This window comes from Hippoglossus stenolepis, chromosome 23 (assembly GCF_022539355.2).
Source record: "Hippoglossus stenolepis isolate QCI-W04-F060 chromosome 23, HSTE1.2, whole genome shotgun sequence".
NCBI lineage: Eukaryota > Metazoa > Chordata > Actinopteri > Pleuronectiformes > Pleuronectidae > Hippoglossus > Hippoglossus stenolepis.
The window spans coordinates 8,038,668-8,065,500 of record NC_061505.1 but is presented as its reverse complement, the minus strand read 5'-3'; the positions used below and the strand labels follow the sequence as shown (position 1 = coordinate 8,065,500).

The 26,833-nt window shown below is 43.7% G+C and overlaps 1 protein-coding gene across 42 annotated transcripts in view; it reads right to left on the bottom strand.

The window, feature by feature from the left end:
• LOC118102710 (receptor-type tyrosine-protein phosphatase delta) overlaps positions 1-26,833 on the bottom strand; it is a 344,139-nt gene that overhangs the window by 169,554 nt on the left and 147,752 nt on the right. For all 42 annotated transcript variants that reach the window (XM_035149111.2, XM_035149118.2, XM_035149127.2 and 39 more), the window contains exons 7-8: positions 25,923-25,966; positions 5,375-5,422 (exon numbers count right to left, since the gene is read on the bottom strand). The gene's annotated coding sequence lies outside the window, so the exon portion shown is untranslated. The remainder of the gene's footprint in view (positions 1-5,374; positions 5,423-25,922; positions 25,967-26,833) is intronic.

The window sequence follows — 26,833 nt, the reverse complement described above, 5'->3', positions numbered from 1 at the left end:
TAATGCAAATTTGGAGGGGGGGACGGGGGCGAGCCTACCACTGGCTTAACTTTGATGAGGTGTTAATATCTAATATCAAAAGCAGATAAAACCCTTATTAGCCCCAGTGGTCTTGCTGGAGTGGGAACTTATTATGCGGCGGAGATGAGACGAAAGCAGATGAAGTAATAACACGGCGGAGGGGCTTTGTTACACGTCCTTAAGCTTTCTGACGGGGTCAACTTAATTTTGTGACTTCGACGCGGAGGGTTTTAACAAATGCAGACACGCCGACATTGTTTGAGAGATCTAATTCAGACTCTGCTATTTCATAGCCGTGCAACATCTGGGGGATTACAGTGTCTCAAGCCAGAGGCGGTTTGATAATCGCTTGTCATTTCAGGAGTCGTGTGCCCTTCCCAGCTTTGGCGTTTTTTTTTTTCAGGGGTCTTCTAGTTCAATCAAATGTGCGCGAGATTAGTTGGCTGCACTCCTTTCAAGAACTGTTTCCGTGTGGCTTGGGGTTTTTTAATGTCTCCCTTCACGCTGGAAGGAGTGATAATTCTTCATATTTTTATTTTGACGGGGGGGGTAAAAACAAGGTGACCACGCTTTGCCGCCATTTAACGGTCGCAAGGAATAACACGCGCTGTGAACTCAAAGTAGCTGTGAAATGATAAACAGGGTCATTGGGGCTGGATTTCAGATGCCGATGTGTATTAAATTGTTTAAAGTAAAAACGTAGTAGTATAGTCCCTTTTATAATGGATGATGTTGTCTGTAGGTGCATCTCTTCAGATATAAATAAAGGTTTATGCACACTGCAGACTTGTAAGACGTTGTAAACCACCTCTCCGGAAAGCACAAAGTAAGCACACTGTTTGCATGCCAACAATCAATGCTCTCGGACCAAGAGGAATGAGCCTCCGACTCGCCGACTGAGGGACGGCGTCAATACGAAACGCTCACCCTAAACAAGTCGGGAAACACCTTGGGTTCCAGCACTATGTCCCATTGATTTCTATTCAGCTCAACACGGATTCTACACCATTTAGACATTTAATTCCCTTTCAAGCAAAGTCATTACACAGCCGAGCATTTAATTAAGCAATCACAGCAGCGCAATCTGAATGATTCAGTGTCTAAACGGGGGGCCAAGTTGGCAGCGTCGGAATGTGGGCCAAGTTGGCATTACGGTGCGGCTCGGGAATGAAGCTGCTTTTTCGAGAATTTCAAGATTTTAAGGGGAAAAATGAAAAATCGGGAGAGTGGCTCGACCCCCGAACAACACTTCCCCCGAATTCAAACCCCAAGAAAAATCCACACAGTTACACTTTTAATTAAGCGTGTTAAAGGATTCTCTCAGGTGGAAAGAGCCAGGTATTCATGGCTGACCTATTTGCTTTGCGAGAGAAACATCTTTTTTTTTTTTTCTTTTTTTTTTAGGGGCATGGGCACAGATGTGTCTGAGGATGTACTGCGGAGGTGTTGTCACCTCTCCACGCCTCTGTGAACAGGGCGACAGTTTATTATGTCTGGATGTGGCCTCTGTGTGCTTGGTTTGCTTCGCCCCCCCCCCCCCATCCCCAAATGAGCTCAGCTGTTGTAACATTGAATTTCCCCAAAAAAGTTCATTGTTGGGTTGGTCAGCGCTGCCTGTTGTGGATTTCATTGTGGACTTTCAATAACTGCAAATGCAGGACTTTTCACGAGTTCATTTTGGAACATTTGACTCATCACGTCTTTTCTTAAAAGTTGTTGATTGCCTTGCCACGCTGTATTAGCAGTGTTTATCGAAAAACAATTACCCCGGCAAAAATAGGAAAAGCAATATTTTTTGCACTTTGCGATTCATTCATTAGACAATGCCATTAAGAAGCGGCAGAACTCCTGCAGCCGACAGAAAATGCACAATTAAATTCATGTCCCGTTGAAGTGGCGCGGACAAACAATGGGAACGAGTTTATGGTCTCAAATTACAAATTGCAACAAATTTAAGTCTCTGGTAAATGGAGAATTAATTTCATGGCAGGTTTGCTAGCAAGAAGTAAAGAAGAAAAAAAAAGCTCATCCACAGTAAAACACTGTGCTTGGGTTCATGCTTTCTACCACCTCCGCTGTTCTGTGTGATTCTGCATCACCCTCCATCCTGTCGCGGCAGGTGTGCAGGTGGCAGCAGCACCTGTGTGGCTGGTGTCGCGGTGTGTTGGTGTCCTTAAACCATTTGTCCCCAGTCATGTTAGGCTGCTCACTACAACACATTGTTTTGATTTCTTGCTTTCATGTGAGTCATGAAGCTCGGTCTATGGTTTTTAAAGGAAAAGCACTGCTCTCTCGCTGAGAGTTAGATGAAATGATGGAAGCCGGCTGCTTCACTCTCCCCTGGCTGTTTGACAATGTGTCTCCTTGGTGCTGGCCCGGGTCAAATCCCATTGAATTTGAATGTAGTCACGCCACCACTAAAAATTTGCCTTGGATTTTTTTTTCTGTCTCACAGTTGCATCTCAAGCTAGAAAAGGGAATCCTGAAAAATAAAACACTCCCCACAAAGCTACGCGCTTATGAAGGGGCACCTGACAAAGAAAGAAATTATAACGTCCAACTATTCCTCTGACGTTGAAAACCCTTGCGTTCGTGCAAAGTGTTACTATCTGTGGATCAGATTTACACACGCATATAATAATAATAACGTGAATATGGAATCCACATTTCTTTTGATTCCGAAATATACGTCTTGCTTGATAATGACACCTTGGTGCTTTTTGCATTTAAAAAAAAAAAAGATATTTTCCCAGACGTGAACTCTGACATTCTAAACTCCAACTACAGATGTTAATCAAAGTCAGAACTTAATCCCGGGCCCTGATAAGATGCTCTATTTAACAGGCTGGTTTTTTTTTTTTTAGCGGGGGGCTCGATCAGGTGAAATGAAGAGGAACTGATTGCTTGTGGTGATTGTGCTGATTACATTTTAAATTTAAAACTTTCCTCCTTGCACATGGTTCTGAACAGTTTTCCAGACAATGACAGAGCAGGCTCAGTAAATGCCAAGGTCCCCGCAATCACTGACAGGGGGGAATACGACATTTTCATTTCTCGCTTTAAGTTACAGAACTGTGACTGGGTGGACAAAATGAATATAAACCAAAGGAATCCTCTTTACAATGATTGTTATCACCTAAAAGTGCAATCAACAAATCCCATATATATGTGTTTGTAGCTATCAAAGTGCATACAATGATTCCCCTGCATTATTTTGTCAGGGAAAAAGCACATTTCATATGATCCTGTTTACGTGTTGTCACCGCAGCATTAATCTTTTCAAAGTTAAATAAAACAATCATGTCCTGTAGGAGGGAGAGTTCAGCCTTCCTGACCTTCTCTTATTCCGACTGTGGGCAGAATCTGCAGTGACTGAGATCCGTGTTGCAATTTCTCCCCCCCCAGTCAAAACATTATGGATGCTTGTGCTACAGCTGTCATATAAATGACATTTGAAAATATACAATGAAAGGCATTTGCATGAAATACGGCACAGGATGAAGCATTAGCATAATGGGAGGGGGGTATTTTGCAATTGTGTCCATTCGCCTTTTCTCGGGGATGACAGATCGTGTTGTGTACGTACACTACAACGGACAAATCCCTGCATAAGCTACTAGCCCACAATTTAAAAATCTAAATAATTTCTTTCTTTTTTTTAAAATAAGGAGAATGTGTTTGAAGCACATGCACACAGCACTTAATGCAGATCCAGTAGGCGTTCGGTCCAATCACTATTTTTAAAGCATGAATAACCTCGTGCTGTTAAAAAAGATCACAAGAGGACTGAGACTAATCTGCGATATCACACCGACGTGAAACCTCCTTCACTGACAAAAAAAAATAAAAAAATGCGGGGCTCGCAAATCGTTTTTAACAAAAAAAAAAGAAAAGAAAAAATCACATCAAGTTTTGTGAACTTTTGAGTCCCAGTGGGTTTAATATCATGGCAGAGATATCAATTTCAATGCGTAAAAAATCGCTCTTGATCTTTTCTTCACATAATCTATCTGTTCCAAATTCGTTCTCCAAAAGATCTGTGTGTTGCTGTGACACCACAGATTAAAGAGCTGACAGCAAACTCACTCGCCATCTTTCTGACTATTTGCCACTGTTGTGCAAGATTAAAAACAAGCAGGGGTTGTTTTACTGTGGATGCGCACCAGAAACAATATCACCTGTGGCATCTGTCGCCATAAATCCCGAGAACAGCCGTTTGGAAATCACTACAGCCTTAATATTAGAGAAGGAAATCAATGAAGTGCACACGTCTCTGATAAAGCATCACATCTTACTGTGCGGTTTCTACTGTAGGTTGTGTTTGTGCAGCTCTGCAGCAGATCACCTGCATCACATTGATTATATCCAATATAAAATAAATCTAAATCTTATGAGCATGCAATAGCTTGCTAGCTGGCATTATCGAAGTATCGCCACTGCTTTTCAAAACTGTTTCCCCTCTCATTTATTTTGCGGGAGAGGAAATAAGTGGAGTAAAGGAGTGTGAGATCAGAGGAGGGACTGTCTGAGCTCAATCACATCCAGTCTCCCAGTGTGTGAGAGAGAGAGAGAGAGAGAGGGAGGGAGGCAGGCCGCTGATTCACGTATCTCAGACAAAAAGGCCTCGTGTGTGTCATGTTGTCGAACGTGACCTTTTCCGAGGTGAGGACGACAGCTCGCGATGCTTTTGTTTGATACGAGAGCAGATGATCCAATTCACCGCGGCGTCGCAAAAAACATCGGGGGCGTAATCAGCTTGACACGTGAACTGGATTAGCCGGAGTGAGCGGTGCCGCGAAAAACACGACAGACAAGCGTTGTAGATGCGAGATTGTTTGAGCAGGGTTCACGACGCTTGTCCGTGAATATGCTATTCTGCACATGAGCCTGAATGCATGTTGGTGTGTGTCTGCTTGCTGCAAGGGACTGTGCATTTTAAGTAGCGAATAACACATATTGGCACTTTAGTGTTATGATATTAGCTGGAAAACATAGGGAGTTTTTACAATAAGCAAATGTACTGCATGTGTATATCAACGGATTGCAGCTTTAACAAGGCCAATATAAGAAATTCGTGTGTTATAGAAGCAACCGCACACGCCGTGGTTTAGTTTTATACTCGCTGTAATGCATTGTTAATGTATTGTACCTGTTTTATATGTTTTGCAAGTTTTTTCTACTGCATTGGGGCAATTTAAATATTCAAGATATTTTTTCTCACATAGTCCATTTCCTTTCTCTGTCCTCATCCCCTCTACCAGTATTTTAGATTTGATTTATAATGTCCCATCACAAAACCACGGACCTGTAAAGACAATCCACAGAGAAAAGTAGAATCCTTAGAGAGGCCTACCTTGAGGTCGAAGGTGTGAAAGTCATGGAACATTCTCTCCCCTGAGACCTGTGACAGAGCGGGGGTGAGACGTCAGTCATGATTAGGCCACAGTGCAATTACAGAGCAGCTCCTCTGACAGTGATTGATCAATGAGGAACTCCCTTAATGAAGACAAGGACTCAGGGGCTCCCAGTAGCAAATTGGCAAAAGTAAGTAGTGGGAGTAGTGTCCCAGATTGCAAGGGGCTGAGAGGATCAGCCTGTGTGCGGCTGCACTTAGGTCGCAGCAGAAACACAGTATGCAGGTGTGGGTCTGATTTCATACAGTTTGAAGAGAAGCTGGACTGAAGCGATGTCAAGACGTTAGGAAGTGAGATCATTATTCTTCCACCGTGGCCAGAAATTCCTGTGATAGTTGCAGATCGATTTATTCCTCCAACTAGAAAAAAGATCTCGTCATGATCCCTCAATCATTGATTCCAATCACATGCCCATTTTTTGATATGTATATATAAATATACCTACTATATTTGTCCTTATGCCGTTTTTCTGACTGTTAGCAGGATTCTGCAAAAATTACTGAAACTATGTTCTTGAAATTTGGCAGAATGGTGGGGTATGGGCCAAAGAAGAACCCAGTAGCTTTTAAAGTGGTTTTGATTCGGGGGGGCGGATCCTTTCTTTAGCATTGCAAGATAGGAAATTAGCGTTGGCGAAAGTATGTGCATATGTGTATATGCTAGTATTTTAATGCTAATTGCTATAGAGCAATGTTTTCAAGAATTGGTTCCCATTTTGTTAGTGGAAATAAAATTTTCCACAAGGAAGGAAATTAATTAACACGTTTGCATAAAATGCTTTTTGCTGAAACAACCTAAAAGTTGAGTGTCGTTGACCTTTTGATATGAAAATTGTAGAACGGCTGGATTGGCATCGTGCCGCAGGTTGAAATTAGGATGTTTACCTTTGATTACATGCGTCAAGTGACCTTGAGTTTCTTCATGAACTAGTGAAATTTAAAAAAAAGTTTTAATCAAAGGATAAAACCCGAGTCCTGTGGGAACAAGTGTTGATAAAGAAGCAACTCTTTGGCTTAGAGGCAAAGCTGCAGCTGCTGATTTAATAATGGAAAAGTTAACCATCCAATGCTTGGGTTTCACTGCTGTGGCAATAAAACTTTACAAATGTACACAAGCAAAGCACGACTTCAGACACGTGTCTAATTACATGTACGTCTAATTGCAAACTAAGCGACCATTAAGTTGACAAAAAAGGGGGTTTTAGTTTATATTGTGGTCGACTTCATGCGCCTGATGAGAACCGGTGTCTGCCTCAGCCTCACACGACTGCCTGAGTTTGGACTGGCGAGGGCCGCCTCATTGTTAAAACACCAGAGAGCGAGCAAATCAGGCCCCTCGAGGCAGAAGCTTCATGTGCCACTGTGTTGAAATTCCGTGTTTGATTTGGCCCCTGTAAACTCCGAGAGGAATCTGGACCGCTCTCGCACCCTGACCTGCCATAAGGAGGGACACATTTGCTTTGTGCTCTATTCAAGCCATGTACGCGGGGGTGAGGAGGCTGCCTGCCAAAAACAACCGGCGCTTTGAGGGGAGGCATCTGACTTGTGCATTAACTTTTTTTTTCTTCTTTCGAACTTCACAGCGCCACGTGCACGCGGACGCACGCACGCTCGCGACTTCCCCCCCCCCCATCCGCTCGAGGGCACGTGCACTCATGCGCAGACAGATGAAGAGAAACACGGGGTTGAATGAAGAACAGACGTGCACTTTTGCAAAGAAAGAGAAGTCCTTACAGAAGGTTGACTCAGTGGGAAGCTGAACGGTGTGTAGACTGGCAAGCTGACACTGTTTCACTGGAGTTACTAATTAATAGGCAGCGCACACTGTGCCACATGCTCCTTATTATTAAGTGCAGGTGCAGTTTACATAACCTTTGAGTCAATCTGTGTTTGTCGACTCGACTATAACTAACAGTTCATCAAATCCAATCCTCTTAACCTTGTAATTATCACTCTCTGAATGACCACTCAAAAACAACGGCTCACGCAAACGCAGATTCCGCAAACAATCCCTCAAAATGAGATATTTGCTCTTTATGTATTTAGGTGATTGATTTCGAAGTCGATTGGCGGTGGACGCGCGCGCTGAATACAAAAGGAGGCAAACTGTTTTGTTTTTTTAAGATTCCTGTCATCTTCCTGGAAGCGGCGCGTGTTGTATCTGAGCGATCCGGCGGCTCACGGCGCAGCTGTGAATTCAAACTGTACCCAGGCTGAGACGAGTTGAAACACGACGGCCTCCGCCTGCTATCTCTCTCTACTTGCCTTAAACATCAAGATTACAGAGCTCAGAGTAATGAAAGTGGGGAAAGTCAAACAGCCCCAGAGTGCACTGTGCCATGCAGTGCGATTTCTCCCGTCCACCCCCAGCTGCAGAAACATGTCTGACGTGTATTAACTTTGAAAAACACAATTGCAACTGATTGTTTTCTCACTTTTTTAAAAAAGAAGTGCTCTCTTCTTTCTTCTCCCCGCGTCTGACTCTTTGACTCACTGATCGCTCAGAGTCTCTCTCACTCTCTCTCAACTCCGTAATTAGTTTTAATAGATTTCAATTAATTTTGCTTCATAATGCTTATTCAGTGAGCACAGCAGCTGCTTCCTCGTTTTACTGGCTCGTATAGGCACTTTGGTTCCCATAGAAACCACGTCCAGTCCCCCAATGGCAGCGAGGACAGACCACCTATGTGCTCATCATCAAAAGGGTCCGGTTATAACACACGAGTGATAAAAAAAAAAAAGTACAGACAGAAGCGGATGCATGTAGATACAGGAAGTCTATATTTTCACTGTGTAATTAGAAACACGTGAGTCCTCTAGGAATTGCCGCACCCCCCACCGTGATAAACATTTCCAATTACACACAAGAGGAAGTCATAAGTCGTTGCCTCGCAAAGAGATGGGGGGGGGCAATCGTGGACGGTTAGTTGTTCAGTGCCCTGAGGTGGCGTGCATCAGATGCAGGAGTTATCCCCCGAACACCGAATGCACTCGGCGTACTGAGAGAAACAGCTGAAGACCGTAATAGCTGGAGGGTGGCGTGGAAAAATACGACGGCTGAACAAGGTGCTGAACACCTGAAAACTAGTTTGCCTCCATCGTATATATAGCTTTAATATACAAGTTGTATACACACACACACTTCGTCCTTTTTTCGGTGTCGCTGGTGGAGAACGAGCAGAACCTCTCGGAACCGTTGTTTTTTATAAATTGGTTTCATTGTCATCGTATTTCTGAGTGTGCATTCATGCAGGTTCAAGGTGCGATGCTGTCGGGGATTTTCAGACACCACTGACGATGCAATTAAATTTTTTTTTAATACAGCAGAATAATCTCAACTCCTGTGCTTTTGACAGTGACACATTAGCTAAATCCTATTGTATTGATCCCCGTCCCTTTATGAACAAAAAAAATTGCACTCAGTGATTTGCATTCGTGTTTGACTGGACAGAATTAAGACCAGGGCGAACTGTCACTTTTAATTTTGTATTTATTTCCAACCACATAATGTTGCTTGTTTAGCCTTAATGGCCGACAGTGACCTTTTTCTCCCTTCTTTGACTTCACCCGGTGTTTTTCTGTCTATCTCGCTGTAGCTCTAAGTGACTGAGCATGGGGTGAGTTTAATGATTTGATGTTAACAGTGAAATGGGTCCTTGGGAGCTTCAACAGCTGAAAAGAGCAACTATTTGGCCGCGGGACCTGCTTGCCTCAGCACTTAGAGGCGCACATTTAAATGTTCGGCTTTCACCCGGAAAGGCCCATGAGAGGGACATCTGAAGGGGGCTGGGGGGGGGGAGACTCGATGCCGAGGTCCCAGGGAACCGCACGGCCATTCATCACATTAATGAATTGTGTCGCTTTATTTACAAAAAAGGGAGACTCCCCCCCCATGGATGGTCCCCACTATCATGATGTGGCGTTCTGTTAATGTTGGCTGAAGTTAATCGAAAAAAGGCAACATAATCTACAGTAGTCCAGGTAGCCGGCCCAAGTCGGCCTGATTGAAGCTGAGTATTGTCGCGCTCCGTTGTGTTCTGACAACAAAGGTCTAAATTTGCTGGATTTCCTGGGATGCAGACGCAGGGGCCGTTTGGGGTTTGGCATCGGCTCCAGTTATTAGCACTCGGGCAAACTCTGGGCCAAAGGCGGCTCATTCATCATACCTGCGGCATTAGTCTGTGCAGCCAGCTGGGCCAGATCTGGGTCATGGTTGGGGCCCATGCATGCGGCCATTTTGGCAAACTTGGGAAGGTACAAGTCTGTGTTGTGACTCTGCTGTTGTATTTTTTTGTAGGAATCAGCTGCTTCAAGAGAATTGAACGTTCAGAGGCTCTGCTCTTTCAGGGGCCTCTCAGAGAATAGAATAGGAATTATTCTAAAGCACGTATTTCTCTTAATAGAAATGGATGGGTGATACATGTTAGTTGGATCAGCGACTACAAAAACAGCAGAACAATTGGAGCTGTGGCAGAAAACTACCCCGCACTGCAAACCCACATGAATATGACCGGGTGACGCCAGTGAGCTGACATCCACACAGCTGTGAGTGAGCCAATGATTGTGAAGCATGAATGAAACTGTTCATGCAAAGCGTAACGGTTGCTCTGTGTTAACGCCTGGACCACACTGCCCGCGTAAGCAAGGGCGTCTGAGGGCGCCGGAGAGAGTCGGGGTCTCGCCACACGTAGCAAATAGACGGCGGGAAATTATCTTTCGAATATGTCACAAACATAAACATTCACAACACCTTCTGTTCTCTTTTCAAAGTAAAAGCACTTACACATTCCTGTTGACTGAATCCATTGTTTTGTTTGATTGTTTTTAAGGTTTTAGGGGTTTTATTGTTATTGTTGGACCGGAAGATGCACGACCTCATACCGAAGAGTCCTGGCACTTAGTGGAGTTTGTATTCGAGCACCTGGAGCAAAGAGAAACCTCACATATAGCAGCACATGCAGCACACGCTCCCGGTGTGACCCAAACGTTGCAGTTGTCCAATTATTATGGTTTTTTGGGGATATTTTTGAAAGTTCAGTGTGTAGAATTTAGTGACATCTAGTGGTAAAGTTGATTGTTGTAGCTGAATACCTCTCACCTCACCCTCCCCTTCCAAACATGAAAGAGAACCTGTGGAAGCCTTCAGTTGTTATAACAACTCAAAAGGTTTTTAGTTTGTCCAGTCTGGGCTACTGTAAAAAACAGTGCGGCCTCTTTGGACTTTTAAAATGCCCACATTAACCCATGAGACAAGTCTAATCCATTTACGGCTATTACATGTTTTATATTAATGTAGCGAAACGTAGCTAAACTTTTAGTGCACAGTAGCGGTTCATAGAGTCACAAGCCCCACATGAAACAGTGGGCGGTTCAGGGGTAAGTGTTCGATCCTCTCCCTGTCTGGTGTGCTGCTTAAGCACAAAGTCAACACCGACAGTACGGCAACTATTCTAATGATGCTGGTGCACTAATATCTCCGGCTGTCTCCGACGCTCGGCTTGCCTCATGAAAGCTCTAACACGGACAGGGGAGGAAGATTTAAATAGGAATATGAGGATATTGGAACTATATGACTTTTTTCTTTTTTTTTTCTTTCCCCTAGAATATCAAAAATCTGTGATATTAACATTTCAGGGGGTGAACGGATTTAAATCACGATGGACAGATAAATCTCGGGACAGGGCGAAATAGATGAATCTCAAGTTATTTACCCTTTTTAATTGGAAATGTCTGTCACGGGGCAGCAAGCCGAGTTCCCTTCCAAGCCATTATCTGTCTGCCTTGATCATCTGCAGGTATTTTATGGGGAGTGATGTGCGGAGGTGTCTACGGCGGCTGTTGAATTTATTTCCTGTGGATTATAGCCTGAAAACACGAATGCTGAGGATCGGAGATTCTGGCTAAAGGTCGGCTTGTTAATCATGTTACAGCATTTGCTGTTTCACTGATTCACGGACGGCGACTCTCCAAATTGTTTCATTTACTTTTAAGCAGAACTCTTCAGATCGACGGCCCAGTGGAGTTCTTATGATGAATCTCTCACCAATTGAGCTTCAAGCTTAATTTTGTGACGAGTTAACTAGTAAGAGTCGTTATCCCTCAACAGGGGCCTGAGCCGTATTATTTTTAATAGACTTAAACAAGCCGGAGGTTCCTTTGTGCAAACCCTTGGGCTTCACTCATAATTGCTCCCCAGTGTCCTGTCAATAGTTTCTACCTGCCTAGCCTCCTTGAGCTCTCACTTCTGGGCTGTCATCCTGGCTGCACTGCCTGTCTGGGCCCCTTGAGTGACGCAGCAGCATCACAGGATGAGCTCTGATGAAAGGTCTCCCCGGCTCCGAAGGAGGACACAGCCAGCCGAGCCGATGATGTCACACCGTGACAGCGGCGACTACTCGAGCCCCCACACTGTTGGATGTGCGCTGCCCTGGGACTGTGTGTTTATGTGGGGGTTGTGCACCTTTCCAGTATGTGTGTGAAAAAAAACGAGATCTAAATGCATATCCAGGGAAACTGCCAAACCGAATATCCCTCGCACGGACTGATTTGCTGTAAGCACAGACACATTCTTGGACCGCACTTGGACTATACACCGAGAATCCTCGCTCAGAGAACTGAATGTGAATTCTTGTGGCTACAAACGCACAAATGATCTCATGTCTTATTCATACGACTCCATGAGTCTTGACAACACAAGCCTCAGTATATGCTACGAGAAAAGGAAAACAGCCAAGTCACTCTAGTGTGCGTCTGTCATAGCAGAACCCAAATGAAAAGCAACAAAACACTGACTTAAGCACTCGTAGTAGCGCAAAACGTCCGAGGCAGCTGCTGATGTGTTTCGACTGTGAGCACTAAAAGCAACACTGTTATTTCCGTCTTCCGACCCGTGCAAACATGCATCTCTTGTGATTGCACTTTGGCGCCATATCCTCGTTGTCGAGCCGCAGCACATAAAGGCTCATTTGCACCATCTGCCACAGGAGGTGACAGGGGCAGCTCAAGTGCCGAGGGACTATTTGGCGGGGGAAAGAACGGCTGCCACAGTCTACCTGCTTTTCTCCGTGGGATATTTCTTGGTTAAATTGGTCTTTTGGTGGCTTTTAACTGGGCGGTGGTGATGAAAGACGGAGACATTGTGTGCTTTCACACCGTCACAGCAGGCATTAGCACTTTTTGGGCCAATGTTGTGAGCTGTTTGAGTTGACAGGGGGTTGTGGGAAAGGTCTGCTTCACTCAGAGTGTGACTGCATCTGACTGCTACACTGATACATGGACACAAGTAACAAAAGGCATAGTTATTAGCCATGTTGAAGTGGTGCAGGTTGATTCCTCATGACTTTGGTTTTTCTCTAGCACCACCATGATGTTGATGTTTAAAGGAATAGTTCACCAAACAATGAAATTCACCCGTTATCTACTCACCACTATGCCGATGGAGGGGTGGGTGAAGTGTTTGAGTCCACAAAACACTTTTGGAGTTTCAGGGGTAAACAGAGTTGCAGCCAAATACAATAAAATTGAAGTAACTGAGAGCCACATACGCTAGCATCGCTACTTCCGGTGTTGGACTTTCATATGACGTTATTTTGAATCGGATATGAATGTCGGGGCTTACGGACACTTGGATGACACCACCTGAGCAGAACACACTTCACCCACCCCTCCATCGGCGTAGTGGTAAGAACATTATGAGTGAATTTTCATTTTTGGCTGAACTATCCCTTTAAGGGCTTGTCGTTTTCATGAAATTCGGTTTGGATGCATTGTAATTACGTTGGTAATCTGACTTTTAATCGAGCACCAATATATATTAGCCCAATATTTAAGTTCTTGACGGAACGAATCTCCCTCCATGACCATTGTGAACATTTTAGCGTTCTGACACTACCACTTTGCTCAAGGCACAGCTTCAGTACAGCCCTGCAGAGCGGCTAGCGTAGCTGCAGATTTGTATTCTTGTTGTTATACGATTCAGTGCCGGATTTCATACATCTGACATATTTTTTGTCCATTCGAACTCTGATTGTCAGTGTCGAAGACGAGAGGAGCATGTTTCTAAACCCGCAGAGACAGTTGTAGACAAATATTAGTATGTCAGCCCTCTTTGTAAACTACTAACGTGAGGGATTCCACTCTGATGGTAATTTGAGCGCCGACATTCTCAGACAAGGATATTTCACGAGGGTTGATTCTGTCCCTTCGCATCTCCCATCAGAGCTTCTCACTCCCAGAAACTTCCACGCAAAGTTCGTGAGCGTTGGTGCAAAGTGACATGCGTCTGACGCTTTGATTGTTTCTGTGTTTTCACATGCAGAGGAGCGGAGGGGGGAAGGGCTTCATGTGTTGCTCAAGGTCCTTTTTAGATACTCCCCATCCCACATCTCCCTGCACAATTAATTTTATCTTTGGGGTATTATCAAGAGGGAGCCTGGCAAAGCAGCATGACAGAAAAACGGTCCGGAACCCCGAGGCCCAGGGTGGGAATTAATCTGTTTGACAAGATCTCTCACAAACGATTTGCCTGGCTTTCCTTCAGTTGGATATTGCCACTACCCTGCATATCTGAGGGGGTGAAGAATAAGCATGTTTCAAACATAATGCGGCCCGAGTCGACTCCCAACTGCTGAAGTGAGCAGTGACAGGTTGTGGTCCGTGTGTCGGAAACGTGAGGAAGTAACGCGGCCCCCGACGAGTGTTTGGACACCCTTCGTGTTCGGACTGTTAAGTGCGCATTAGCATTATTCAAATCAACCGTAAAGTCATAATAATAAATTTCCATCACGCCCGGCTGACATTGGCATTATTTTCCCCACAAAGCGCAATTTAGCCCTAAATCACGCTTTCAAAAAAAGATGGTTAATTTTGCTCTCGTCGCTCTTTCAAAAACTATTGACACCAAGCAGACGTTTGATGCATTATCTGGGATGCCGAAAATTAATCAAAGTAATGATTGAATAATTATCTCAAGTGCAATTAATTAAACATGCCAATGAACTCATCTTGAACAGCTGTCCTAGCCTCACCATTTAATCACTTGTGAGAATTACCCAAACACAAATGGAGGACGCCGAGTGCATGCAATAATCTCTGCAAAGTGCATTGTTTACAAACAGTAATTAATATCACACCGTGTATTAGCGGGCTAAGTGACTGCGGTGCAATTCTGTAATTGTACCGGGGAGAGTTGGGTTTCTTCCCCACTCCTGCCTTCCGACGTGTCTTGTTAAGGCTGCAGACTGATTAGAAGGCTGATGCTTGGAGACCACGTTTCCAAAAAAAAACGCACCCCAGATTTACAATGCTTTTGGATTCTGTGTTTTGTGGCGGCCGCTGTGCCTCCTAAAGTGTCAAAAACACATCATCCTTTATTGCAAAATCGATAGTTTAACCTACTGACTGTCCAGGATGCCATTAACCTGATAATTCATGCTCCAACCAATTTCTACCCACATACTGTAAAATGGATTTATTTTACGCTTCCACCCGAGAACGTGAAATAGTTCCCTCTGTATTTGTTGGCAGAGGAACGGCCTTAAAGTCCCAGTGAGATCTCTTAGTGTCTCTTGAAGCGATAGCGGTGGCCGGCGACCATTGTGGGAGTCTGTGGCATTCGACAATGAGGTAATTTCGGGCATCACATACACGGCTTTCATGGTCCGCGGAGCCTGACAGTCACAGCGGACTCGGGAAATGGTCTGTGTGGTTCTGACATATGAGGGATCTATCCTCGACAGGCTCGCGTCTGGAAGCCGGAATGAAGACTGACAACAGGCGGGAGGAAGGAGCCTGAAAAAAGAACTGCACACTTACATCCTCTAACTCTTTATACGTGGCACCTTCATGAGTTTACTGTTTTCTGGTTATAACAACAGAGAAGATCTGTACCTGAGTTCAGCCCAATCGTCTACACTGTATTATGACACACGCACACATTATTATAATCAGTAATTACACGCACTTATTATAGTTCACACAAAATGGTGCTATTGTCATTAGAACATAAAAACCATTGTAGGATTCTGAATATAAAAAAAGGGCAAATTAGCATATTCATTATGGTTTTAATATATTTCATGGTACTGTACATTTCAGTGAGCGCTGCACCATTGGAGCACAAGTGAGATACCACGGTAATTGAAATGTGCTTTTGTGCAAACTGTGTCAGTCACTGCAGGTTTTTTTGTGTTTTCTTCTGAACTTCAAAAACTCACATGTACAATGACAACATGGAGAATGAAACGCCTCAGAGGCCACGGCGAGATAGCAACGCAGCGGAGGAGGTGTTTGACGACAGAGGTAACATATTAATTAATATAGAGTTGCATATTATCTGTATGTACATTGTGGACGGAATGTGTACATGAATTTTAAAAAAGGACAAAATTACTGTCGAGGGATATTGCTGCACCAGTAATCACCTATTTGCAAAGCCTTTATTGCGATGCATTCATTCCAATTCATGGTAGCGCACGGACTCGAAATAATATCGGACGAATGGCGTTACAAGAAAGCTTTTTTTTAATGTCGTTTGATTTCCACCGTGGCATTTTCTTTGCAAGCGTATTCCATTTTCCAGAAAATAAACAATTGATGAAAATAACTGAGAGCTCGGCCGCCGGACGATAATCTGCATCTTTTCAAATAAAATGTCAGCAAACATATCAAGTAATGTGAGGCAAAAAAAAAGCAATTATCCTTGAATCCCGTCTTTGGTATAGAACTCTGCGGAATGAAGTGGAAAAGACAATTTTGCGAATGAAAGGGATTGCGATAGTTTCATCTTTTTTGTTCTTTGTTGCTGTTTTTCTTTATCTCGATTATTTCTCCGTCCGTCTTTGCGTCCACGCGTTCACGTCACGCCGGAGGATCCTCTTAATGGCTTGAAGAAATATGGATTTCGACAGGGTTTAAAACTAAGTTTAAAGCACGCAACTAATTTTGCCTGCTCGTCGCCAGGCAAAAAAAACATCCAGTCACTTTGATCATTGTATTGTTTGTCCCGGCAGAGCGCTTTTGTTTGAATTGATTTCCCTCCAGTATAATTGGTGTCATGCCTGGTTTGGCTAAATAAGCCGTTACAACACGAGATACATCCGACGGACTAAAAGGGGAAAATGTTGACACTTAAATATATGTTGAGCAATTACACTGACAACAAAAAAAGAATTTGGGGGGGGGTGGGGAGAGGAGGCCGTGGTGTCGTACAAAGCTCTTACAACTTGTCGCAGCATTAATGGGGATTACTCACACTGAGTGGAGAAATGTCAATTATCTAATCAACAGTCTCTCTTGTGTGTAATTTGGAGGTCAGCGGGTTCGCCGTGTACAACGTCGGCCATATTATTTTTCTTTTTTCGATTATCTTGTTTTTCTCTGCTCTCGCTTTTTTTTTCCAGCTGAGCGCGTAACGTTTAAATCGCGGGGCGGCGTTAACGTTTTGCCGTTCGCAAAGCTCGGCAGTGTATCGTCTCGGTTTAACCCGCGTGTGTTTTTTAATTTTTTTTTTTACTGTAATTGAAGCGCATTATCACAAAACGGGCTCACCTCTGATCATCCTGTCATGCTCACTGAGAGTCAATGAAAGCCCAATTCACTGTCTGCTATCCACGGGAGCTTAATGTATTTTTGTTTAACAGAAAAAGTACAAGGTTAAAATGTTAATATCTGGCGGTGGCTACAATTCTCCACGCCATTGTTGCACACTCTCTCTCTCTCTCTCTCTCTCTCCTTCCATTCGGGTGCACGCTCACAGATGCGGACGCGTGCACGCCACTCTCTCTCTCTCCTCCCCCCCCCACATCCCTTCAGTGTACAAGTTGAGGCAGAGCCATCCATCCAAACCTGCAGACCATGAAATTAGGTTAAGACGTAAAGCTGTGAATGACACAGGTGTGGATACAAATGAGAACATCCGAATGAGGAAGTACAGATCCAAGGCGTCTGATACTGTAGTTTAGTTATAGGCATTCAGAATTGTATTTCACAGCTCCCTCCTTCATTTTTACTTAGCCCACTCCCCATCCCCCCCCGTTGTGTATTTCTGGTCGGGGACAGTGCTTTAGCTGTACACACGGATATTAGGAGCTCTGTCATTTTTCTAAATCTCATTTCCCATTGAAAACTTTGAAGTCAGTCAAGCTCGTCTGCACCTCACTGCTCCTCTCATATATGAATCATAACTTTCTTTTTTGCTTTTTCTGAATACATGCAGATATTCAACATCCAACACATTCTCAGTTCTGTTCTTTTTTTTTAAAATAATTTCTCTCCATGTCTGACTAAGAGTTCTAAGATGATAAGCACACAGCAAAATAATTGCCATGCCATTCTGCTAAACTTTGTTTCCTTGTGCACGGCCCTTTTGTCAAAAGAAGTATTTCTGCAACATGGATGGTAACACTTATTGCAGTTAACACTCCCTCGAGGCTCAAGGGCATTGTTGGATATATATTTATTTCTGCTGGAGTGCAGGGTCCTTGTTAACTGATTGCAGCGCGGCACCGCCGTTCACACTGGAGACCAATGTGTCATATTTTTCATGATCATGCGAGTTGGCCTTAGCCGAACGGAAGGTCTGACATAGTTTTAAACTTTGACGGCAAATACTCAAGTCGTACATTACGCACTCCTTTTAATTGGAGAATTGTAACACACTTTATCTATTTACAGAGAAAAATGTAAAGGTTACAGGTGTATCTACTTTCTGGCCATGCATTTTGATCACAGTAAGAATTTTTTTTGTAATTGCTTTTGAATGTGTGGCAGTTATGAAACATCTCACCGTTCAAATCTACATTTTCACCTTCATGCAGCTTTCATACTTCTCAATAAAGACGAAAGTGCTTTAAATCGCAGGCTGGTGACAGGAATAGAATTGCACTAAGACATCTTAGAAATCAAGAACAATTGTTTAAAGGTGATTACACGAAGGGGAAGTTACTAAAGATTTCACGAGGCTCGGCTCTGCACGGGGCTTTCCAAAGAGCCATTAGAGTCAACTAATCAGGATGGAACATAAAAGAGTTTCCCCTATGCAGAGTCGAGCCCCATCACTTAATATAGAAAAATAAACAATCGCAGTGGTGTTACACCATTAAAGTCTGGCGTCAACGCTCTGCAGAAAGGTTCACAGCTTTTGAAAAGCAACCACGACTAGCAGCCGGTAACGTGAGAGGCCCCCATATTGACTATTGCTTTTACCATAATAGGTATCGACCTCTGCATCAGCGGGGATCTGCTGAGATCCGCAGTCCTTCAAACCCCACCGAGCTCCAACATGAGAAAGTTTCGACTCCAATCACCGCAGGTCCGGGTTGATACAAAAGACCGCTGAGCACTTAAAAGGGAATAAAATATGCACACCGGCGAGTGTGATGGCTGGATCTGATGTTGATTGATAGGGCCGTCGGGGCCATGTGGGGTGCATGAAAGAGAGAGTCAAGAATGAATTTGCCAACTAATGATCCTTTTCCGTTATCGAATTATGTTTAACCCGGGCATTCAACATAGCATGACAGTGAGAACGAAGGTGTGGAAGCGAGAGTGGAATTGGAATGCCAATCACAGAAAACAAACGCTGCACGCGACAGCGCAGGGTTTTTACTAATCGCTTTGGAAAGCAGATAAATAATTAACGTCCGTATTCTTACGTACATTATTAGATACAGTACCCGTGTTTATTGCTATTTCTAGCCTCAGATGCAAGGTTAGTATGGAATGAATAGACTCAAGTGGGAAATGAGCTCATTTAATGTGTCAATTGTAGCTGCGTACGTGTGCAGACACACACACACACACACACGCACGCGCACACACGCAAACAATACATAAGCACTTGTGGGATGCCAAGGGTCAAGTGGTTTTCAATGCGGGCTGCGAAAAGTCCTGACGCCAGCTAATATTTCCTGATGTGTTCTTTTTTTGCATTTGCATACCGGGTGCTGCCTCAGCCAGCTCCTATTGTCAGAGCTTCCCATTTGAATGTCAACACTATTATTAAAGCAGGTGATGCAACAGCAGGTGTCTCCCCCCCCCGCCCTGTCTGTCCCGTATCCTCTGTGTGTACGCCTCTCTCTCTCTCTCTCTCTCTCTCTCTCTCTCTCTCTCTCTCTCTCTCTCTCCCTGCTTCCCATCCTTCACTTTTGTTTAACACTTGTCATTATGTGTCCGCCAAATAGAACCCACTTTTTCCCACCCTTTGCGAGCGCCTCTATTTGTCTCCAGCTTGACATTCTACCACTTCCCCCCTGCTCTCTCTGACTGTAATGGGTGTAACGGAGAAAGCTTTCTTGCCTCTATTTTCTTATTGTTTACAGCCGAAGCCCTGACAGTGTTGCCTCTGACTGGCTCTGGGATGGACACTTTCGCACCCTGAAATGTGGCAGCGCGAGGTATTACTAGTAAACATTGTTCATTACAGCCCTGACAGCTGATGACCGAGATCCAGGCCTCCTGCACTTGCCTCCGCTGCACTGTGCAGAAAGAGGGACTCTCTGGCTTCAAAATAATAGCACAATGATGATAGACTACCTTTTAAGAACAGCGGGAATGGCTGAATAAATATTTTATAAGAGTCTGAATTGTAGCCGCGGCGTTTTGTAATAAGGGAGCTCCGCGAACAGCAACACTAAAGGTTGAATCCAATTGCCTGCCACATTTGTCATTAAAATATATTACCTTCGATATAAAGTTAGAATCACCGAGTCTGAGTTCCCCTTGTCATTCATTTTTCTAGTCGGTGTGATTCAGTACATATAATTCAACAGGTCCGTAATATTCCATTTTTCATCAACTTGTAGAATATGGTATTAAAACTGCAAAGGTTAATTTCATACCTGCACTCGAGTGTTTTCTACCTAATGACTAAGAATCTGGCTGCAATTATGACATGACTGTATAAAAAGACGTAGCTCCAGGTCAAGTGCCTCTGTGCTTTCAAACCGGATCCCTAATTAATTGTTCATTCATTAAGACGAGGCTTTTTCCCCCCCCCCCCTCTTTTGTTCAGTGCGTCATTTCAAGTCTGGAAAACAGATTTTAATGGCTCTGAAGTGGTCTGGATTGCTCAGAGACTCTAACTCCTTCATGGTTTACAAGAGGGAGGGAGATGATTTCATTTTCTCACACATTTTAATCTCCTCCTACACTGAGGTGCACAGCTGCTTGCTATGCTAACAGAGACGCCCGTCGACGACAGCAGACGACCAGACGATGATTTTTAAGAATGGTTCAGTGAAATTGGACAGAAATTCAAGGGAGCTTGAGACTTAATTGAGGCACTGTAGAGAAAGTGATGTAATCAGGATGTGTCAGGACATTCCGCTACTTTGAGAAATTGCAAAAAACAGTGGTTGAAGTTTAAATATAGATCAAGACATGGGATTTTACACTCCCGGTTTGGTAAGCTTACCATTTAAGTGAGAAAAATAACTCTAAAATAATTGTGTCCTTGACATTATGCAAACATAAACAAATTAATTGTGTACGCAAAAAGAAAACACGAGGAACCAGTACACTGCCTTGGGGTTCTCCAGGTAGCAGTTACTGGAATGGATTATGTTTGATCACATCCATCGGAAACAGCTTAATTCATGTTTATCGCATATTTGCTCTTGAAATTCTAAATTTGACTGATGAGGACTTTTTACTGTCGCACACACGAATCGACCAAAGTTCATTCGTGTGTCGTTTAAAACAGAAATCGTGTTCTAGAAGGTATCGCTTGATAGCCACTGACCACAGGTAAAACTGAAGTCTGTGTAAATCATTAACTTTATTTTGAGTGGACAAAACCGATTGTTGCGACTGTGGTTTTTTGGCATTTAATGGTTTTTAATTAGTGATCGCTCAAAAAGTAATTGCAACACATCTCCCCTTGGCTCGCCCATTGATTTGCAGCCTGATTTAATTTTGCCATTAAGATGAGACATTTGATATCTGGATATTGCAATTAGGTCGGCTATTCTCATTTGATTTGGTGCAGATTATTAACCACAGTTTATTAGGAATATAGAGTGTACTAACCAAGGCTCCCCTGCTAGAGCATACAATAGACTGTATTAAGGATAAAAACTTTCAGAAAATACCACAACGCACAGTAGAATGATCACAATAAATTAAGACTGTAATGACTCAGTTGTTTAAACGAGGAGTAGAAGCGAAACACTTCTTGTTGCTTTGTTGCTCAGAATTCTCCGACGTCTGGTTCACTGAAGTTTTATAAAAGTCATGATGTAATTATTCAACGAGGGGCAAAATGATGCGAGTTAATCATGCAAATGGCAGATTTATTGGTGAGTTTGGAGATTTGAATAATAGATTTGACCATGAATCACTCGGCATAACCACGAACCAATGATGTAACCGATAACCAATCAACCAAAGTGCATTGTTGAAATCTGGGGCCAAATATGATTCAGGGTTTCTAAATAAGACGAGAGAGCGTACGAAGAAATAAAGAGAAGGTTCTTGCGACTCTATAATATTCAGAATTAGAGGATATACATATAAAAACATTGATATTAGCAGCCAACATTTTCTATGTGAAGATATAGTGGAGTAATTAAGAAGGAAGTCAAATGCCCTATGGCAGCTTCACCTCATTCATATACAGTCTGTGAGCAACACAAAGCCCGGTACTGCCATACTGACAACACAGGCTACTGTACATAGCTTATCATAGAATTTAAGGGGGCGGGTACTCAGAAAATTGTCATTGCCGTGGACTGATAAAATCAGCTGCTCTCTGGGGCCTCCTCTTAGCCCGGGGCCCCATGCAATTTCCTGCTTTGCCTAATGTGTTGCAGCCCCCCTGCTGACAGGAGCACAGCCTGGTACAAGGGACATGACTGATCCCTACGACCAGTCTGCAGAGCTCCCCTGCACATGTGGTTCACCTTCATTTCATTCATCTGCCTGTGTCTCTGTCACTCTGTGAATTTACAGTCAACATCTTGCTGAGAGCACAAAGGAAGAGAGAGGCTGCGTAGCCAGAAATGCTGGTTCTATAGCGCAAAATCTTGTGTCTGTGAATAGCCTGTGTGTATATATATATATATATATATATATATATATATATATATATATATATAACCTTGAGAGCTTGAAAGATCTGAAATTAGCATAGTTATAGGTCTTTTTTTAATATCAATGTGTCATAGTGTAGCATTATTAGTTACTGAGAGCAGAAAAAGTAATGGCCTACTCTGGTTATTGAACCTGCACGATTATCTCGTCGAGAATCACTTCAGATTATGCACATTTTATCTCCCAATCCGCCTTTAAACCTGTATGTCCGACACTATGTGCACTATAAACGTCTGACGTATGACTCTCATCACCGCGGAGATATGGAATTAATTTTGTCACAGCTCGGCGTTTTAATATGACTGTCACTAATATCATTCACATTGGCAAAATTTCCAGTTCAGTGGCTGAATATTCTCATATCCGGTGAGACGGGGAGCGGCACTTTTTCTTCCCGATGAGGCAATAGCAATATTAAGTATCATTTTAGTTTGAGTGTAAGCAGCGTCTCCCCTGTTTCCCTAGAACAGCACTCACTCAGAGCGGCCGTGGCAAATATCATTAAATGCCCTGCTAACACCCCCCTTCCTCACACACACACACACACACACACACACACACACACACACACACACACACACATACACAAGCAACACGCATAGAAAACCACTGGTCCCTTCTCTCTCCCACCCATAATCATTTCCACCCTTCCTTTTCTCCCTGGCTATCGCTGTGGCAGCGCACGGGGGAGGGAGAGTGCATTGATCTGCCAAAGTGAGCAGCCATTTCACAGGGCGAGTCGACGCGGCGCCCCTGTCCCTGAATGGGAATTGCTCATTTCACCTGGCTGCCTTGACTATAGCCGTCTATAGTGGGAAGCCCCACTGGAGGAGGGGGGGGACGGAGGGAGGGAGGGAGGGGAGGCGAGGCGAGGCGGGAGTCAGGGCCCCAGTCAGGACTTGGCAGGCAGCAGATAAGAGCTCCTCATGCTGCTCCTGCGTGCACTCACCACTTCTGCCGGAGCCTCCCTCTCTGTCTTCCACACACTTCGCGCACGCACACACACGCGCACCACACACACACGCGCACACACACAGCTCACCCTCCACATATGCGAAGCCCTAATAATAACTTTGGCGTTCTGGTGAGTCAGCCGTCTTTCCTCAGGCAGGGATAAAAGTAAAACATGGTGCCGTTATTGAGTCTGAAATCACTAACTGTGGAATTCCCAGTACAGGGCTTTAGCTCAGCCTGTATCCCACTCACTGCCAAGACGCCATGTGTCCACACGAGATCTAATATCGTGGGTAGACCGATAAGCAAACTGGTAAACTATTTGTGACGTTCACATGGGCAACATACAGAAAAAAGGAAACGTGTTCCTTTGTAGATCAAAGAGTCAATCATTTGCATAGTAATATGAACGATGTCGTTTTCTAAATTGAACCATCAATCGGGCGCCAGATTCATTTTACGCGTGAGTGTGTGAGATTTCACGAAGCACGATTTCACACGAGGAATAAAGTTGTGCTGTGGGTTCGGTGCAGGACCATGAAACTGGAGGTCACAGCTCACATCTCGAGTGCTACGTGGCGTTTTGGGCATAAAAGCACTTGAGGATTGCTAAGCACTTTGGTTGAGGTTACATAAACATGCTGAACATTTGACTCGTTCAATATTTGACAAAGGTGACAATCATTTATTGGCCAAGTGTATGCATGCCGGGAATTGGACTCCATTTGGCTCTTAGTGTAGACACACACTGGTCCAAGAACAATTTCCAGGAGATGGAAATACACAGATAAAACAAAAACTAACTAACTTTAAATTTTAGACCTTAAAATTATAATTTGACAATTTGGACTCTTGCACTTCCCCCCCACTCCTGCACTCTTATTTTTCTTTTATCACTCTCTTTCTTTTCTGTTTGTACGAATTTCTATTTTACCATTTCTTATGCAGGGACTAATGTTTAAAAAAATACTGCATGAATACTATAATAGGTCAGTTTGTACACGTACTAGAGATGTTGCAGGCCAACCCTCAGAATCAGGGCTCATCTGGATTCGCTAACATCTGCATTCTGCTTCGTTTTGTCCACTTAGTTTTTAAGACAGCTGGGCTCTATACGCTGCAGCATCCCACTGCATCAGTGATATTCAGTGCGTGAGAATGTGAAATATTTGGCTGCAGTGGTGCCTGTTGTATGTTGTGTCATATCAGCTGCCACTGGTATATGTACATTTTTGTAACTTGACGACTAAATTAAAGTTGGTGAAGGAAGAACCTCGAGTACGTAGCGTCACCATATAAACACAAGTAAAGTGTTTCTTTCCAGGAAGTGATGTCCCTGTCGGAGATGGCATTCTTGCAGTTCAAATTTCATTCATATCATATTATTAACTTTAAACGCAGCATTTAAAACATTCTAGTGTTTCTTCAATGGAGAGGATTTCATAATTGTAAATGGTGAGTATTTATGTAGCACCGGCAGTCAGGGGCAATTTGGGGTTCAGTACCTCGGGGAGACTGGGATCGAACTGCCGACCTTCTGGTTAGTGGCCGACCCGATCTCATGGAATATGCCAGTGACAATAGCAGCTACAATTTAGTTAAACAGACTCTTAAAGTAGCGTGCGACTGTGATAGGAAATTCGGTCAGTTGGCTCTTGGGCCGTCATCTCAAATACATCATGTCAAAATATTCCACATTCCGTCTGTGCAGAACTTAACTGGCATAAAAATGGACACTTCCCTCCTCCAGTATCTCTCCAGCGCAGCGCTCCCCTAACCCTTCCTGTCCCTCATGTGTCCGAAGCACATTCCATCCAGCCACTTCATTCCCTCACTTCATCCTTCACATGTTCTCAAATTTATTTCTCTATCTCTCCGCCGGTCAGCTCACCTCCCCCGCCCCTCTCGCCCCCCCGCCCCTCCATCGAGCCTATCTCTCCGCCGCTCTCCTTGCTCAGTGACAGTCTCATCACACTCTATCAATCAGGCTCGTGTAGACCGGGGCGCAGTGCAGCACAGCACAGCACAGCATCGCACAGTCCTAGTCTGGTGCCATCAGTGCCAGTCAGTCTCCCTCACTCGCTCAGTCACTTTAAAAAAGGTTTGGGTTGCCAGATATAGTCTGTTCCTCGCCCCGTTGCAAGTCAGGAGATGGGGGGGGGAGCATTGAGCTGGAGTTGAGATTTAGCGCAGCGCCTGATTTGATAGCACCGGACGTACTCTCCGGCCTTTCTTGGCACTCAAAACGAGCGATTCCTCCCTCAAACAAAGAGCGATGTTGGGACACGTGATCGGCTCCGACCCCCTTTTATCAGATACAATTTGAAAGCATCAAGAAAACACAGCATGCGGGCATCCTTGATGTGTCACATGGGATTTGAGCAGATGGGAAATGATGCAAAACGGAGAGGTCAGAACAGCAGATATCTATTTTCTTTTTTCTTACCTGCCGCAGGCCTCATCCTGTGGTTGACGTCTCAGGAAAGAGGACTGAATAAATGAGAAAGACAGAGAGGGACAGGACAGGGATGAATAGTTTAATCAAACTGTCTCTGTGAAGTGAAGACCAGACATTTTATTACAGACAGACGAGGAGTGCTCGATTAAAAAAAAAAATAAAGCGCCAAGTAAGTTGGCTGTACATGATTTGCCCTTAAAAAGTACTTCTCATCAAAATAATTTCATTAAGATATGTATTCTGCGCCATTGTGTTCAAAACAGACAGAATACTTGTTTTTTGCGAACCAGATTCCAGTGCATGTGCAGCAGAGAATGACTTAACCGCACTTATCGATTGGCTTTGTGAATTATAATGAAAACAAGTGTAATTACATTTTCCTTTAAGTAGCACAACAAATTAGGCTTGAGTTATTCTGGAAGCAAAAGAAAGAGGAAGCAAAAAAAAAAAAAAAAAAGGTCTTGCATTTAATGTGCTGGGAAGATTTTCTCAGGCTGTTTTCTTGCTCAGTGCATTAGCAGATGCTGCTGTGCCCATACACGCCTGTGGACTAATATTCTTGTAAATGATTAGCTACTTGTTTAACCAACAGGGAGAAATGTGCTTTGGGTGGTTAAAACAAAAGTGTGGATTAACAGTATTTTTTTTTTTATTTAGCTACACTGAGTGAGCTCTAATTTGGCTCATTATCTTTGAAAATATTATTGCCGGGCTTCATGGCAGTCAAATGAGATGATTAGCAATGAACGTCATGATTATAGCAGCTCCAAACTGCTCATTTACGTCAGTTTCTATATTCCCGCGGTCAACCATTTAAAAAATATATTATTTTAAAAGGCGAAAAGTAAGACTCTGTGGCAGTAAAAGTAAAAAAAAACAAAAAGCGAAATCATTTATTT